This window comes from Pinus tabuliformis, chromosome 1_1 (genome assembly GCF_031772625.1).
Source record: "Pinus tabuliformis cultivar Carrire ecotype Pingquan chromosome 1_1, CPIR1, whole genome shotgun sequence".
NCBI classification, from domain to species: domain Eukaryota; kingdom Viridiplantae; phylum Streptophyta; class Pinopsida; order Pinales; family Pinaceae; genus Pinus; species Pinus tabuliformis.
Window position 1 is genome coordinate 131,026,645 of NC_142297.1, and position 18,581 is coordinate 131,045,225.

The 18,581-nt window shown below is 36.8% G+C and overlaps 1 pseudogene; it reads right to left on the bottom strand.

Annotated features, from left to right (window-relative positions):
- Positions 1-613: 613 nt before the first annotated feature.
- On the bottom strand, positions 614-12,235 carry LOC149211988 (cellulose synthase-like protein H1; annotated as a pseudogene).
- Between the last annotated feature and the right edge of the window lie 6,346 nt (positions 12,236-18,581).

Consider the following 18,581-nt stretch of genomic DNA (forward strand, 5'->3'; position numbering starts at 1 on the left):
TTATGGGAAAAAGAAAAAGCTGGCTTTTGTAAAAGATAAGGATAAAATGCCTATTTTGGTCATAAAACAAAAGGCAGAAAATCTCTCAGCGGGAGAGGAAAGAGCGCCTTGAGCATATTTTTAAAGAACAAACTATGCGCTCGGATTCAGTTCAGTTCAGTTCTTGTAATGTATATATTCATAATACTATGGAATAAAATGGTGTGTGTTGGAATAATTTGTTTGGCCCTCATGCGCCTCTTGATGCATTGATAATTGAATTGGTTTCTTTCATGATGATTTACAACTTAATGATGGTTGCGCATGCCTCTGGTTTTCCACAGTTATTGCCTCTGTTTTATAATTAATTGACACACCTGCAAATTTATGATTACTGGTTGTCCATATACCGGCGCCGAGATTGTGAACTGCATGTAAGAGATTGATATCATGTCTATTTGGAGCTGTAGTTTACGATGTTAGTCTCTGCGTTAAAGTTGTGGTTTGGAGCACAGGAAAACCAGAATTGCCTGGATTCGATTGTGCCTATACTTCTGTTTATACCACGAGCTCTGTCGAGTTGTATTTGATGGCTGTAGCGGATTAAAGGCTTCTCACCCTAAGCCTTAATATCTTAGTTACCATCTATACCGGCGTAGGAGGCTGTGGGAACCGTGGTCGAGTACTCTGTGGCGAAGGGAGTGAAGCGGTATTGGCGTAAACGACTGTTTGTGTACTCGATTTATAAAGCATGCTACTGTTTATATGCCCGTTGTTGAGAGGAAGCGGTATTGGCCTAACGACTGTTTGTGTGCTCGATTTATAACGCATGCCAACAACATCTAAATTTCCAGGTGCGTAGGTGGCGCAGCGGAAGCGTAAGTGGCCTTAGCTATAGCAATATATGCGCATGTCTAAACAATCCAATCGAAGGAAGGAGGCCTGGAATAGTTATATGTAGTATGTAGGCTTCGGTCGAGGTAAGGAATTTAGGTGGATATATATATACATTGCGTGGCAATTATAACATGGAGTATATACAAATAGAAGTCCTCGATATGTGAGTCTTGTTTATGATGATTTCCATTATGTATTGCGTGGGTATATATATAAAGGAGCATGACTGATGCGACCAGTCCAAAGAAGAAGGAAATTGACGGAGGCATAGAAGACCTCACTGACAGATTGAAGAAACTGTCCCTAACGCCTGCAGTCCCGCCATCAATTTGGAATGAAAAAATTTGAAGGTTTCATACTTATCTTAAAGTGTGGAAACCTAGAGAAGTTTAGTAACTTTTGAAATCCCAACTATAAATATTTGGTAATTTTAATGTGACTCCATTGTAGGTGGAATTTCGACATGATTATGCCAACCTACAATTTCGACATGATTATGCCAACAACCATCACACTTGTAGATAAAATTTTGATGTCAAAATTATATGTTTAATTGCCTAAAAAGAAAAAACACGATTAGGTTTATTTGCTAGATGATTGTTGTGATTCTCTGCATAATCTTATAGACAAAATGTTTTGCAATTCTCTCAAGAAGAAGAAGAAAATCGGGAAGGGAAGGTCATCACTTTTAAGATCTTGACAAAGGAAAGCAATGGTCATTAAAGCATCAATAGTTGTAGAAATAGAGAGAAAAGTATGGATTCCTGTAGGGAAACAAAATGTTATCTAGACAATGAAAAAGGTTAAATAGAAAAAACGTAAAAGCCTTCTTTTCCAATGGTGACAAACCTTCAAAAAAGATCATGCATGAGCTACAAAAAAAACAAGATCTTCTAAGCAAATCCATCCACCACCGTTGAAGAAGTTAGGAAGAAGATCTTCCCAGAAATGAGAGAATGAAGGCCCAAACATAAATGCTTATACATAAATACTTATTCATGTCTAGAACAAAAAATAAAAAATAAAAATCATCAACATAAATGCTTATACATAAATGCTTATTCATGTCTAGAACAAAAAAGTAAAAAATAAAAATCATCATTACTAATAACAAAAAGGAAGTATTTTGAATCTACGCACAAAACTAGTTGTTATAAAGATAAAAAAAAACAAAACGAATACCAAACTTCGGCTACTAGAACATCAAATCCTGAGTTTAAATAAATAGTTTCAACATTAAAAGAATCACAAACCAAGTAACAATGAAATGGAATGATCTTTAAATTGACTGAAAAAAACGTGATGAGGATAATTGTGAAGAGCTACAAGTTATCAAAGAAATACTAAAGACAAGTAAAAATGCTAATCAATAAGTGTACTCCCTTGAATGGTATGGTAGTCCTTATTTATGAAAATGGTCCCTTTAATGGTAGTCCTTATTTATGAAAAACAGAGAAGCCGGTATTTGATAATATTTCAGCAAATTATTGTTATGTGGTACTCTTTATTTATGAAAAGGAGAGAAGCCCGTGCTTGATAGTTTTCCCTAAAATGGATAGCAAATTATTGTTATTTTTCCAGTTTATTGCGAATAAATGACTCTTAGTTTGCAAAATTTATCGCCTTTAAATTTAATATAAAATTAAATAAATTAAATTAACCACTATATAGGGTTAATATTAATGTTGGTGAAAGAAACGGATAATCACTTGAAACTAAAAATATTTATGCAATCCCTCTGACTTCCTTCCCATTAAGTAAAGCATAGAAAAAATAAATTAAATTAACAACTATATATATGGTTGATATTAATGTTGGTGAAAGAAACGGACAATCTCTTGAAACAAAAACACTTATGTAATCTCTCTGACTTGCTTCCCATTAAGTAAAGCATAGCAATAAAGATTTGTGAGACTGTTACGTAAATCTATAAATCGAGTTAATTAGAAGGTAATGTGTATCGCTCTTAAATTAAAACGATAAAAAATTGAATTGTTTTTTGATACATGGGAAAGAACAAAAATCCAAAACATGGCAGAGAACACAGATTAAATCGTGTCACCTATGTGACATGGAAGACCCCTGTAAATGTCCAGGGTTCATAGTTTTGTATGCTAGCTTGTTCTGAAGTTTTTCTTTGCTCCAAAAAGTAGCGGAAAAATGGAAGGTTTACAACCTCTTTCACTCCTTTTCCCTGCACAGAATTATCCAGTTGCTAAACATGCTTCAATTTGGCCAATAACCAAGTATATGTAATCGATTTCTTGGTGACTATCTCTAACAGATTTTGTTTAATGCTTAATTTTCCCAGTAACCTTCATAAACTTTTGTCCATCCTTCAGGTTTATAGCGCTTTCAAATAACCAGAATACATGTGAAATAATGTTAATTCTGTCTCCAAGCACTACCGCACAAAGTCAGAGCCAATGCACCTGATTTCATAACTACGCTCCAAGGAATGCCACGCTTCCCTTTTCTCACCAATCCCTTGACAAATGACCACAGATTTATCACCACCCATACACTGCAAAAGTACTCCGCAAATAGCTCGTCTCTATATATATGATATCTGCCTGACACAAAAATTACAGATCCAGAAACAATGGCTGCCAAGTTTATAAATAACACTGTGGGTGGTATAATGAATAATGAAGATGAATCAAATGTGAAGTCACTCTCACAAGAATCATCCTCGTCTCCGGAATATGTAATATAAAGAATTCATGAACCTCAGGATCAAGTAAATTGACAAAATGATGAAATCATATATTGCATACATGCTTAGTTAGTTGAATTCACTGATCTTACCCCGGGCAAGAATGATTTGCCACTTAACAGACATAAAGCTGGCAATATTGCATAAAAGAGCGTTGCCACTGAGAGGAATATCCATAGAGTGAAATAAGCAGAAACCATCCTCTGGCATACCATGATGTTTCTGTCAATACCCAGAAGGGGCATAATTTGCTTAAGAATATTTCGAGCAGCCCAGTAGCCCATCTCCTCATTTGCACAAGACTGTCTGGACCATTAGCTGGTGCAGTTCCCAGGAAGGCTGGCTGCTCAGGTATGCAGAATACAGAATGCCATCCCAGACAATGGACTTTGAACCCAGTCATGACATCCTCAATCGTAGATCCGTACATCCATCCCACCTGCAAAGGAAAGTACAGAGATCTGATTTTTTTGGTGCAATTTTGTATTCACAGATGGTATGCAGTTAAAGAAGAAAATGTGAAACCTAAGAAAGAAGAGAGTTTATAGTCATAGAAGCTATTGAAAAATCCCATGTCTGACTGTTCTTTTATTAACAGAAATAATGGTATGCAGTTAGAGAAGAAAATATGAAACCTCAGAAAGAGATCCCATATCTGACTGTTCTTTTATTAACAGAAATACACAATGCACAAACAATACTTTCTACATGGAAAGAGGAAAAGGCTAAACAATCAAATATACTCACCACATAAACCAATTCACTAAAAAATTAATAACAGACAACGCACACACAACACCTACTACATGGAAAGTGGGAAGGGTAAACTCACCATATAACGAATACATGGAAAGAGGGAAGGGTAAACAATCAAACATACTCACCATATAACCAATTCACCATTATGTAGACATTAATATGGCTATGTAGAGGAACATATTTTCCACATAAAAGGAGGCCAGGCTACACAATCAAGCATACTCACTACATAACCAATTCACCTTTTATGTAGACAGCATGTGGAAAGTATAGACAATAAAGCATACTCACCACATAACCAATTTACATTTTATGTATACATCAATATGTCATTTTACATAGAGGGACACGTGCAATACATTTGATATGGAAGGAGGGAAAGGCTAAATTGTCAAGCATACTCACCACATAACCAATTCACCATTATGTGAACATCATTCTATCATTTTACAAAGAGAGACGCATGCAATTCCTTTCATGTAGGAAAGAAAGACTAAACAATCAAGCATACTCACTACAGAACTAATTCGTCATTATATTAGTAGACATCAAACCCTTGTAATTGTCATCTACATTCTAGAGCCAGAGCTAATGCTGGGACTGGGACTAGTGACACCGGACAGAATAGAGATTATTTTGCAGGCTAGTTTCTACCAACAATTTACAGGAAAGAAACAAGAGAACACCCAAAATATAGAGAAAATGTCTCTAATATCAATGAGAATTATCAATTATCCTGCCTCATTCAAACCCCAGCCCACAAGCCAGGTTGTATAGCTAAAATTCGTCCAATAGGGAATTTTACCAAAATTGGAAAAATCCCAATAATCATGCCCAAAGAAATAGTCTGCCAAAAATCTGGCCCAAATCGGGTCAAAATCACTTCCTAAATGATAAACGAAAAATTACCATAAAAGGAAAAGAAAAACTAAAATTAAGGATTCAGAAAGGAAAGCGGTGGAATTTGAGGTCGAAAATGACACTCACCAAGCGTAGCTGGGTGGCCATGACATGTGCGCCGAAAAGAGCTTTCCAGATTGGGGTCATATGCGCGATTCCGATACTTGTAGCCAAAGTTATGGCCAAAATACCGAAGCACACTCAAACTTCCCCCAATTAGGGAAAAATCAACGTTTCCTTCCATCTTTGCGCTGATCTGCCAGCTCAAGGTGTCTCAGCGCCATCAACGTGCTATCTGATAGCTCATCATCCTCTGGCTCAGATCCTCCTGCATCAGTCGCCCCGGGTTGGAAAGAACTCGTCCTCGAGTTCACAGTAGTGTCATTAGGATCCCCAAAACAAGGACTCAGGTGCTTCACATTAAATACATCAGAAGTCCTCAAATGACTAGGGAGGTGCAACCTGTAGGCATTATCATTGATCTTTTGCAGTATCTCACAGGGTCCAATCTTTTGCTCCTTAAGCTTATTATACTCCCCAACAGGAAAGCGATCACGAGTTAATACTGCCCAAACAAAATCACCAACATCAAAAAGTACTTGACGACGATGACTGTCTACTCAAGCCTTGTACTTGGCATTTATCTCGTGAATGGCCAGTTTCACCTACTCATGTATGGTCCTAAGATGTTCATCCATCTCATCTTCCTTAGGGTTCAGACGACCTACTCGTGGAATAGGAGCTAAGTCCAACACCCTGGATGGATTCTGACCATAAACAATCTCAAATGGGCTCACTCCTGTGGTTCTGTTCTTTGACCAGTTATATGTGAACTCTGTCTGAGGTAATGCCAAATCCCACTGCTTGGGCTTAGTTCCTGCCAAACACCTCAAAAGGTTGCCCAAACTCTGGTTCACCACCTCAGTTTGACCATCCATCTGGGGGTGGTAGACACTGCTGAAATTCAACTGTGTCTCCAGATTCTCCCATAAACTCCTCCAGAAATGACTAATAAACTTGGTGTCACCATCTGAAGTGACTGATCGAAGAAAACCATGTAATCGTACAATTTCCCTGAAGAAAAGTTGAGTGATTCGGGCAACATCCATTGTCTTCTTGCAAGCTACAAAATGGGCCATCTTGGAAAACCTGTCAACCACAACCAAAATGGAATCCAAGGCCCGTTGTGTATGGGGCAAACCCAACACGAAGTCCATATTGACATCAAACCAAGGGCCTTCAGGAATAAGTAAAGCAGTGTACATGCCCACATTAGTGAGAACTCCCTTGGACCGCTGACAAACATAACAACGCTCCAGGGCCACATCACTAGTAAACTTGGGCCAATAATAATTAGAAGATATCAAGGCTAAAGTCTTATCTCACCCAAAGTGACCCTTGCTATGAAGTTCACTAATAATCCGCTGCCTGAGTGAGCAATCTGGAATGCACAACTGTAATCCTCGAAATAGATAACCATTATGCACAACAAAATCATGTCATTTACCATATGTTACCTCCTGAAATATCCTCCTGAAGGAAGGATCCGCTGCATACATATTAATGAATGTCTCAAACCCTGCAATTCTAGTGCTCATGGTGGTCAGGAGTAACGTGCGATGGCTTAGGGCAACTGCGACTCGGTTCAGGCTCCCGGCTTGGTGTCTCAGTGTAAATGTGAACTCCTGTAAGTACGCCACCCACTTGGCATGCTGCCTACTCAACTTGTGTTGGCCATTGATGTACTTCAAGGCCTCATGATCTGTGATAAGAATGAACTCCCTCTATACTAGATAGTGATGCCAATTCTTCAGGAACTGAACTATGGCATATGACTCCAAATCATAGGTGGAGTAATTCTTCTTTGATCCAAATAGCTTTTCACTGAAAAAAGCTATGGGACGCCCTTCCTGACTCAGAACACCACCGATACCAATTCCAAATGCATCACAATTTACCTCAAACACCTTCTTAAAATCTGGAAGTGCCAAAACTGGTGCCTCTTTCATCTTCTCCTTGACCAGTTGAAAACTGGCATCTGCCTCCTCAGACCACTGGAAATCACGACCCTTGAGGCACTTTGTGATAGGAGCAATCAGTGTGCTGAAATTTATGATGAACCTGTGGTAGAAGGATGCCAATCCATGGAAACTTCTGACATCATGCAAGGTCTTTGGCTTGGGCCATTCCAAGACCGCATCTATCTTTGACTGATCTGCATGAACACCATCAAGTAGACACCACAAAACCAAGGAAAGTGACGGAAGTAGTGAAGAAGGAACACTTATTCTGATTGACAAACAGGCACTCCATCCTCAGCATATCAAAAACTGCATGGAGGTGGTCAAAGTGTGACAACCATGTTTGGCTGTAAATGAGGATGTCGTCGAAGTAGACAACCACGAATTTCCCCATGAAAGGCTGTAGAACCTGATGCATAAACCTCATAAAAGTACTGGGCGCATTGGACAGTCCAAAAGGCATGACCATCCACTCGTACAACCCATGCTACGTCTTGAACGCTATCTTCCACTCATCTCTAGGCCTGATTCTGATTTGGTGGTATCTGCTCTTAAGGTCAATTTTTGAGAAGACCTTAGAACCGGACAGCTGGTCTAACATATCATCCAGGCGGGGAATTGGAAATCTGTACTTCACTGTAATTCTGTTGATGGCTCTGCTGTCTACACACATACACTAGGAGCCATCCTTCTTTGGCACTAACAGGACAAGGACTGCACATGGGCTCATACTCCCATGGATGTAGCCTCTCTCCAACAACTCTTCCACCTGTCGCTGCAACTCTTCAGATTCCTTAGGACTGAGGCGGTATGCCGGTTGATTAGGTAGACTTGACCCGGGATAAGGTCTATCTGATGCTGAATATCTATCATAGGTGGTAACCTAGGAGGGAGATCCTCTAGCATTAGGTTAGAAAAATCTTCTAGCAGCTACTACACCTCTGCTGGTAAATTTGTAGTCACGTCTGTTGCACTATTCCCACAAGGAAATAATGAATAGACCATGTCTCCACGCTCCATCTCAACTAAGAACCTGGATATAGAAAGCAGGTTATTATTATTGGCCACCAGGGTAGGAGTGGTTCCTTCCCGTCGAGGTGCCAACATTATCTTCTTCCCTTTGATGCTAAGGGAATAAGTATTCTTCCGTCCATAATGCACAACACTGCGATCATACTACCAAGGCCTACCTAACAATATATGAAAAGCATCCATAGACACTACATCGCACCAAGCATTATCAAAATATTTTCTACCGATTGAAAAAGACACTAAGCATCACCTATCTACTTTTACCTCACTGCCCTTATTTAGCCATGACAACTTATACGGCTTGGGATGGTGATCTGTCTTCAACTGTAGCTTCTGGAAAACCTCTTCAGACACCACGTTCTCACAACTTCCACTTTCAATGATCATCTTGCAGACTTTATCTGCAACTGTGCAGGTTGTGTGAAAATTATTGGTCCTCAACCAATCGTCCCCTGAATCATCCTTGGGAGTCAGTAGACTCTTGCGAACGACCAGAGTCTCATGTTCATTTCCATACAGTACATCACCCTCGTCATCATCATCATCAAACACAGGCTCTCTAATCTCCTTAGTTTCATCTACCATGTCATCCCCAATCAGGAGATTTTTGCCCTTCTGACTAGCAGGTTTCCTGCAATTAGTCGCTATATGTCCTTGTTCACCACATCTAAAACATTTAATACTTGGGTTAGAATTACCCTGGGGTGGCTGCTGCGTAGGACGGGCTTCTTGAGGGCGAACTAGTTAACTTCTCTGATCGCTTCTGATCACTGGCCTCCTATTTTGTTGTTTCTCCACAGCAAGTGCACACTGATATGCTTCAGAAATGGTCCACATCGAGTGAAGGCTAAGGGCATCCTGTAGGGGTTGACGTAAACCCCCCAAATACCACGCCACCATCTGCTCTTCCGTCTCAGATAAATCGTTCCGGGCTATCAATTGATAGAACTCCTCCGTGTAATCATCAACTGATCTCGGGCCCTGCCTCAATGAATGAAGTCGTTGCAACAAGAATTGGTTGTAGCCGAGAGGAAGGAAGTGACCCTTCAACTTCTTCTTCATCTTCTCCCAATCAGTAATCTTTGCCTTGCCCTGCCTTTCCTGTGAACGTCTCGACCGCTCCCACCACGCAGATGCTCTGCCTTTAAGTTTGATGGCGACTAGTTTCAATTTTACACGATTTGGGACTTCTTTATAATCAAAAATACGGTCAACCTCATTCAACCAATCAATAAATCCATCAGCCTATAACATACCAGAAAAATCGGGCAGATCCACTCTAAAACCAAGGTCTCCATGATGATCCTCCCGACCACGATGCTCCTGGAATAGGGCATGATTGTGATACGGGTTCACGAAACTAGAGTCAGAATCAGAATCATGATTCTCCATCTCACGATTTTCGAATTCTCGTGCTGCCAGATGCTGGGTTAACTCTGTAACTTGTCTCTGCAAATCCTCAATCATCACATCCCGAACGCTACGATCACAATGTGGGACTTCCTCATTCAGAACCTGCCCATGACGACCACGACCACGACCACCAGCCATTGAAACTGATGAACTCGCACCCCAGGAAGATGTTGAAGCTCTGATACCAACTGATGCCAGACAGAATAGAGATTATTCTGCAGGCTAGTTTCTACCAACAATTTACAGGAAAGAAACAAGAGAACGCCCAAAATACAGAGAAAACGTCTCTGATATCAATGAGAATTATCAATTATCCCAACATTGTCCAAACCCTAGCCCACAAGCCGGGCTATATAGCTAAAATTCGTCCAATAGGGAATTTTACCAAAATTGGAAAAATCCCAATAATCATGCCAAAAATTAAATACACGCCAAAAGAAATAGTCTACCAAAAATCTGGCCCAAATCGGGTCAAAATCACTTCCTAAACGATAAATGAAAAATTACCATAAAAGGAAAAGAAAAACTAAAATTAAGGATTTGGAAAGGAAAGTGGTGGAATTTGAGGTCAAAAACGATGCTCACCAAGCATAGTTGGGTGGCCACAACGTGTGCACCAAAAAGAGCTTTCCGGATTGGGGTCATATGCGTGATTTTGATACTTGTAGCCAAAGTTATGACCAAAATAGCGAAGCACACTCAAACTTCCCCAATTAGGGAAAAATCAACGTTTCCTTCCATCTTCGCACTGATCTGCCAGCTCAAGGTGTCTCAGTGCCATCAACGTGCTATCTGACAGCTCATCATCCTCTGGCAAAGTTATGACCAAAATACCAAAGCACACTCAAACTTCCCCAACTAGGGAAAAATCAACGTTTCCTTCCATCTTTGCACTGATCTGCCAGCTCAAAGTGTCTCAGTGCCATCAACGTGCTATCTGCTCTCATCATCCTCTGGCTCGGATCCTCGGGCATCAACTAGGGTGATCTTAAAACTCTTATATGTAGTGAATTTGGATGGTAGATTAAGTACATGGAATATAAGATGAAAAGTTATAACAGTGAGAGTTGTTTTACAACTTGGGATAGCCACATTTCTGTGTGAGTTTTGCATCTTTGTATTCTTAACAATTAAATCAAGCAAGTTATACAGCCTACCTCTTTGCCCCAGGCAGTGTTGGCTTCATAGTAGCAGCTAGAAAAGTTCAGAGCCTTATCTATTACCAAGGAAGGAAAAGAACAGATGCTGTTTTGGGTGTCTCTCGTAACTGTCTGAGCAGATGCTGCAACGGCAGAAGATGGTGCAAAGATACTTGAAAGAGCCTCCAAAGACCAGCTGCCCAAAAGCCAAATGAATAAATATTATCAGCCGGCAACGTTGTATTGTAATCAATACAAGGGATAAGCTTTCATTTCAATTTCAAGACTGATTGGAGCAGAAAGGGGTCCATTAAAGACTCCGTTCTTCTGAAATTAGTACACAAAATGCCCCGGTTAGATAGTAATTGAAACCGAAGACTCACTGATGCAACTGACATAGGCTAACCAGTCTAGGAATCTTTACCTTTTGCATGGTTATGAATTTTTCTTATATCTTTGTTCTTATACTGGTCTGCAGCTGGTGGTACTCCATATAACGCTTTTTTTCGATCCTGTTCCACAGTAGACTGCACCTTGGAGTCTATTCATCCCTCTGGCTAGTGTCTGTGTATAGAATACCCATCTTTAGTATACCATCTTGATCAGAGATAAAATCTTATGATAGTAGGATTGCTAGCAGCCTGGGTTCATTTAAGTTCAGATTCATCACATGTGGAGAGAGGAGAGAGGCAAAACATGTTAGACACAAATATTTTTGCAAGACAGTTTTTTCAAGAAAAGTTTAAGGAGATAATATAAGATAGTTTTTATATATATAAAAATTATAGTTATTTATATATATATATGAATTAATCAGGCATATTATTTATGCCCACCTTACATAGTATCATTTAATGGCCTATAAATAGAATTTAATGGCCTATAAACAGAAACATAAAACTATGGATGAACTAATACTTACACTCACAAATAGTTTCATCTGGTTTCCAAAGGGATCATCCTTGAGGCTTTTGTAGAATAACTGTGGAAACTGAACAAAGCTGCAGTCCCTTTCAGACTTACAATCGAGAAAAAAACACAGCGTGTGTTGAATGGCCTTGGAGTTGTTCACAAACATATCGCAGTCAAGATTGAGTATGAAAGGTGAGTTTGTCATCACTCCGGACACTCTTGCCTGAGAGAAATATCAATGCCATTATAGGTATAGATTCATATCAAAATATATTGAATCCAATAATATTGCACTAGATTTATATTAATTTTTTTCCTTATTTATTTTACAGAAAATAATAAGGTCATTGTTGAGTAGTCATCACAAATTTGTTAGAAATAAAATTACCATAACATTCATTGCACCAGCTTTGTAATGGTGATTAACTTGGGGTATTTTTCTCTCGAGCAATATATATGTTGGGAATAATGTTTAATTAGTTATTTAAATTGCTGATAAGTCACGAGGTTTTGTGTTCTCTGCAAAATTAAGGCAGCAAATTGTTAGGGTGGACAGTGCTAGAAATTAGCTGTAGTGTCAGGAGATTTATTTAAGAGTTGATTGATAAACATTTTCGTAATAATTTTACTATATAAAAATGTAGTTAATGGTTCAATTTATATATGATATTTGTAGCAGTTTTTAGCTCACACAGTAACTATGTTTTATTTGTTTTCATATGTATTTTTTCATAGTATTGTTGGCTTATCAGTTGGCATAAGTCATTTCATATTCTACAAGTGGTATTGGAGCAGGTAAAATTGTTTTGGGTTAAAGTTGTATTGTTGCAATTTCACCAAAGTTAATCATGTCCAGATCTAACCAGATGCTAGTTCCAGAATTTGATGGGAACGATTATGATTATTGGTGCATTAAGATGTTAACCTTTTTTATTGGAAAAGATTTGTGGGAGATTGTTGAATCAGGATATGAGGAGCCAGTTGATTGGAATGCCCTTACATCCAATGAAAGAACAACAAGAAAGGAAGCAAGGAAGAAGAATGCTCAAGCTTTGTTTCACATTCAGATAGCTCTTTATAAGAGCTTATTTCCAAAAATATCAGGAGCAAAAACTGCCAAAGCTGCCTGGGAGACTCTACAAGAAGCTTACCAAGGTAGTGATCAAGTTAAGGTGGTCAAGCTTCAAACATTGAAGTGAGAGTTCGAGAATTTGAAGATGCAAGAAGCTGAAAGTGTGAGTGACTATTGTGTGAGAGTCAAAGATGTGGTCAATAAAATAGCTACACTTGGAGAAACTGTAAGTAATGAAGCTTTAATTTAAAAAGTATTGAGATCTTTAACATACAGATGGAATCATGTTGCAACAATCATGGAAGAAAGTAAGGATTTGGCAAAACTACAGTTTGATCAATTGGATGGATCTTTGATGTCTCATGAAGAAATATTGAAGGACACTTTTGAAGGTGTAGAGAAATCTTTTTCCTCTAAATTACAAATTACAAAGAATGAAGATGCAAGTAGCAGTAGTACCAAAAGCAATCAAGGTCAAGGTAAATGGCAAAGCCAAAATTATTCAAGAGGTTGAGGAAGAGGTTGCTCAAGTGGAAGAGGTAGTTTCAGAAAAAGAGGTAGAGATAGATTTGATAAGAGAAATGTTCAATGTTACTATTGTAACATGTATGCCCACTTTGAAAGAGAATGCAGATTGAAAGAAGGTAAAATTGCTAATTATGCTCAAGAAAGTGGTGAGTATCCTCGAGATCATTTATTTTTATCTTATGCCAAAGGTGAAAATACTGGTAAAGATGTTTGGTACCTAGATTGTAGATGCTCTAACCATATGACACGGAACGAGAAGTCGTTTTCAGCAAAGGATGGAAGTTTCAAATCCAAGATTGAGCTTGGTGATGATAAATCATTGGAGGTTGCTACCAAAGGAGCTATGGAGGTCCAAAAAAAAGAAGGTGTAAAGATTATTTATGACATTTATTATACTCCACAATTGAAGCATAATTTGTTGAGTGTTGGGCAACCATGTTAGAAAAATTATAAAGTAGTCTTTGAAAATAAGACATGTACTATCTATGATAAGAATAAGGGAAATAAGGTGATCACTATTTTACCTATGACAAGAAATAGGATGTTTCCCTTGAGATTTGATGAACATAATAACAGTCTTGCAAATATGGCTTATGAGGATTCAAGTTGGTTATGGCATCTCAGGTATGGGCATTTAAATTTCTAGAGTTTGAAGTTTCTAACCGCACATGCATTAGTTTTTGGTTTGCCCAAGGTAGAAGAGCATAAGGAGGTTTGTGAAGGATGTGCTAAAGGAAAGCATGCAAGGGAAAGGTTTCCAAAGGGCAGTGCATGGAGGGCTCATCACTCACTTCAGCGTTTTCATTCAGACATATGTGGTCCTATGTAGACTAAGAGTTTGGGTAAGTCATCATATTTCATCACTTTTATTGATGATTACTCACGAAATTGTTGGGTATATTTTTTGAAGGCCAAAAGTGAAGCCCTGGATACATTGAAGAAGTTCAAAGCCCTTGTAGAAAATGAAAGAGGATGCAAGATCAAATGTTTGCAGACTAACCGTGGAGGAGAATAATGCTCAAAAGCATTCCAGAGTTATTGTGATATGAATAGCATCAGGAGGTAGCATACTACAACATACACACCCCAATAGAATGGCATAGTTGAAAGAAAAATTCGTACTGTGGTTGAAATGGCAAGATGCATGTTACAAACTAAGGGATTGAGCAACTCTTATTGGGGAGATGCAGTTGCTACAACAGTTTACATCCTCAACCGTAGCCCCACCAATGCACTGGAAAAGATGACTCCTTATGAAGCTTGGTATGGAAAAAGGACTAATGTTAATCATTTCAAATTTTTTTGGTTGTTTGGCTTATGTACATGTACCTGATCAAAATAGAAAAAAGTTAGATGCAAAGAGTGAGTTATGTATATTTATTGGGTATAGTGAGACAAGCAAGGCTTATAAATTGTATAATCCTCTAAATAACAAGCTTATTGTCTCAAGAGATGTAATTTTTGATGAAGGAGGAGTTTATGGTCATCAAAAAGGGCATGTTGAGAAGACAAAATTTGTTTTGAATGATGATATAATTGTTGATAATGATCATGAGTAGCCAACTAATGTTTCTGTAACTAGTGGCTTAACTCCACCAAGCAGCCCTTCATCAATTTCTTCAACATCAAGTTCAAGTCCAACTTCTTCTCGAAGTTCTACAAGGAAGGTAAGAAGATTGAGTGATATTTATCAGAGGAGTGCAAATCAAGCACATGAACAAAGCCCAGTAGGTGAGATAGTCAATTTTACTTTATTAGCCAAGGCTGAATTTGAACCATCATGTTTTGAAGATGCATGTACTAATGAGGTTTGAATGCAAGACATGCAAGAAGAGATGGATTCCATTCAAAGGAATGACACTTGCAAGTTGACAGAGCTTCCACATGACAAGAAAAAGATTGGCACCAAATGGGTCTATATGACTAAATATAACAGTGATGAGAGTGTTGAAAGACACAAAGAAAGATTAATTGCTAAAGGATTCACACAAAAGTATGGAATTGATTATGAAGAGACATTTGCACCAGTAGCAAGACATGAGACAATTAGAATGTAGATTTCATTAGCAGCTTAGAAAAAGTGGAGCATACATCATATGGACGTGAAAAGGGCCTTCTTGAATGGGTACTTAGAAGAGGAAGTATATGTGGAGCAGCCACAAGGCTTTGAAGTGGAAGGAAGGGAGAATAATGTCTACAAGTTGAAGAAGGCTTTGTATGGTGTTAAGCAAGCACCAAGAGTGTGGTATGCAAGGATTGATGGATACTTTCAGGAAAATGGCTTCTAGAGAAGTAAGAGTGATCCTACCCTTTATTGCAAACAAGAAGGTATTGATATTCTAATCATAAGTTTATATGTTGATGATATATTGTACATGGGTAGTAGTTCTAAGATGAATGATAAATTCAAAGTTGCTATGATGAATGAATTTGAGATGAAAGATCTAGGAATCATGAAATATTTTCTAGGAATGGAGGTTTATCAAAGTAAGGATGAGATTTTCATTTGTCAGACAAAGTATGCACAGGATATGCTAAATAAATTTGATATGCTTGATTGTAATCCATCCCCTACTCCAAGTGCTCATGGAGAGGTTGTATGTAGAGATGATGGTGTTGATTTAGTTGATGAGAAAACTTATAGAAGTATTGTGGGGAGCTTGATATTTCTAACCCACACAAGGCATGATATTACATATTTAGTTTCACTTGTTTCAAGGTATATGACAAATCCATCTTAAATACATATGAAGGCACCCAAGAGGATTTTAAGGTATGTGAAAGACACTCTAAATTTTGGTATTCATTACTACTCTTTTGAAAATTTCAATCTTGTTGGATTTAGTGATTCAGATTGGGGAGGTAAGTCCACATCTGGAAATTGTTTCTCTTTTGGTTTTGGTTTGATTACATGGAGCTGAAAAAAAATAAAGCATTGTTGCCCTCTCATCCACAGAAGCAGAGTATGTTGTAGTTACCTCAATAGGTACACAAGCTCTTTGGCTCAGAAAAAATTTGGAAGAAATTGGAGAAAAACAAATTTAGCCTACAGTGATTTATTGTGATAATGTAAGTGCCATCAAGTTAGCAAAGAATCCAGTTCATCACAGCAAGACAAAGCATTTTGACCTGAAATATCACTTCATTAGAGATCTGGTGAAGGAGAAGAATATTGCATTGAAGCTTATAAATACTCAGCATCAACTGATAGATATCTTCACCAAAGCACTTGCAAAAGATCAGTTTTTGGCACTACGAGATAAGAGAGTAAATCCTCATTAATCATTAAGGGGGAGTGTTGGGAATAATGCTTAATTAGTTATGTAAATTTCTGACAAATTAGTCAACCAGATTTTGCGTTCTCTGCAAAATTAGGGCAACAAATTATTAGGGTGGCTAGTGCTGGAAATTAGCTTTAGTGTCAATAGATTTATTTGAGAGTTGATTGATAAACATTTTAGTAATAAATTTACTATATAAGAATGTAGTTAATGGTTCAATTTATATATGAGATTTGCAACATTTTTTAGCTCACATATTAACTGTGTTTTATTTGTTTTATTTTTTTTATATGTATTTTTCTTCATAATATCGTTAGCATATTAGTTGGCTGGAAATAAGTCATTTCATATTCTACAATACACTACATGAGGCAGAATATCTCGCTCATCTCCACTATTTTCATAAAGACGCTGTATATAAATATTACTTTATGAGAATGATGATAAAAAATAGAAATAACAAATTATTTATTAATAAAATAAATTTATAATTATATGAAAAATATTAATAAAAAATATTTATTTTAATTATAAATTTTAAAATTTCACATGGAAGAGTGAGGTCAGGAGATTAATTTCTTTTCTATTAAATTTTAAAATATTTTGTAAATCTATAATTTAATTCATTTTAATATATATTTAATTTATAGAGAAAAGAATCAAATTAAAAATAAAATATTTATGAGATTATATATAGTATCTATATATTTTTTAAATTTAAAAATTCATTACATAAACAGAAAAAATGTTTTGTAAATCTATAATTTAATTCATTTTAATGTATATTTAATTTATGGAGAAAAGAATCAAATTAAAAATAAAATATTTATGAAATTATATATAGTATTTATATATTTTTTAAATTTAAAAATTCATTAGATAAACCCAAAAAAATTGAAAAAAAAAATATGATGTTTCTTGATATATATATTATAATCAAATAAACTTTACATCATTACTAATAACAAAAGGGGAAATATTTTGAATCTACCCACAAACAAAAGGGGAAATATTTTGAATCTACCCACAAACAACTAGTTGTTACAACGATAGAAAAAACAAATTGAATACCAAACATAGGCTACTAGAACATCAAATCCTAAAACTTAAATAAACAATTTAAGTATTAAAAAAAACACAAAACAAGTAACAATGAAATGGAAAAATCTTTAAATCACAAACCAAGTTACAATGAAATGGAATGATATTTAAATTGAAGGAACAAAAACTTAATATTGCTTCTTCATGGTGATGACTATAATTGTGAAGAGCTACAGGTTATCAAAAGAAATACTATAGACAATTAAAATGCTTATACCATTGATATACTCCCTTCAATGGTATGGTTGTCCTTATCTATGAAAATGGTCCCTTAAATGGTAGTCCTTATTTATGAAAAACAGAGAAGCCGCTATTTGATAATATTCCAGCAAATTATTGTTATGGGGTACTCTTTATTTATGAAAAGGAGAGAAGCCTGTGCTGGATAGTTTTCCCTAAACTGGATAGCAAATTATTTTTATGTTTTCCAGTTTATTGCAAATAAATGACTCTTAGTTTGCAAAATTGATCGCTTTTAAATTTAATATAAAATTAAATAAATTAAATTAACCACTATATAGGGTTAATATTAATGTTGGTGAAAGAAACGGATAATCACTTGAAACTAAAAAAATTTATGCAGTCTCTCTGACTTCGTTCCCATTAAGTAAAGCATAGCAAAAATAAATTAAATTAACAACTATATATATGGTTAATATTAATGTTGGTGAAAGAAACGGACAATTTCTTGAAACTAAAAAAATTATGCAATCTCTCTGACTTCCTTCCCATTAAGTAAAGCACAGCAATAAAGATTTGTGAGACTCTTACGTAAATCTATAAATCTAGTTGATTAGGAGGTAATGTGAATCGCTCTTAAATTAAAACGAT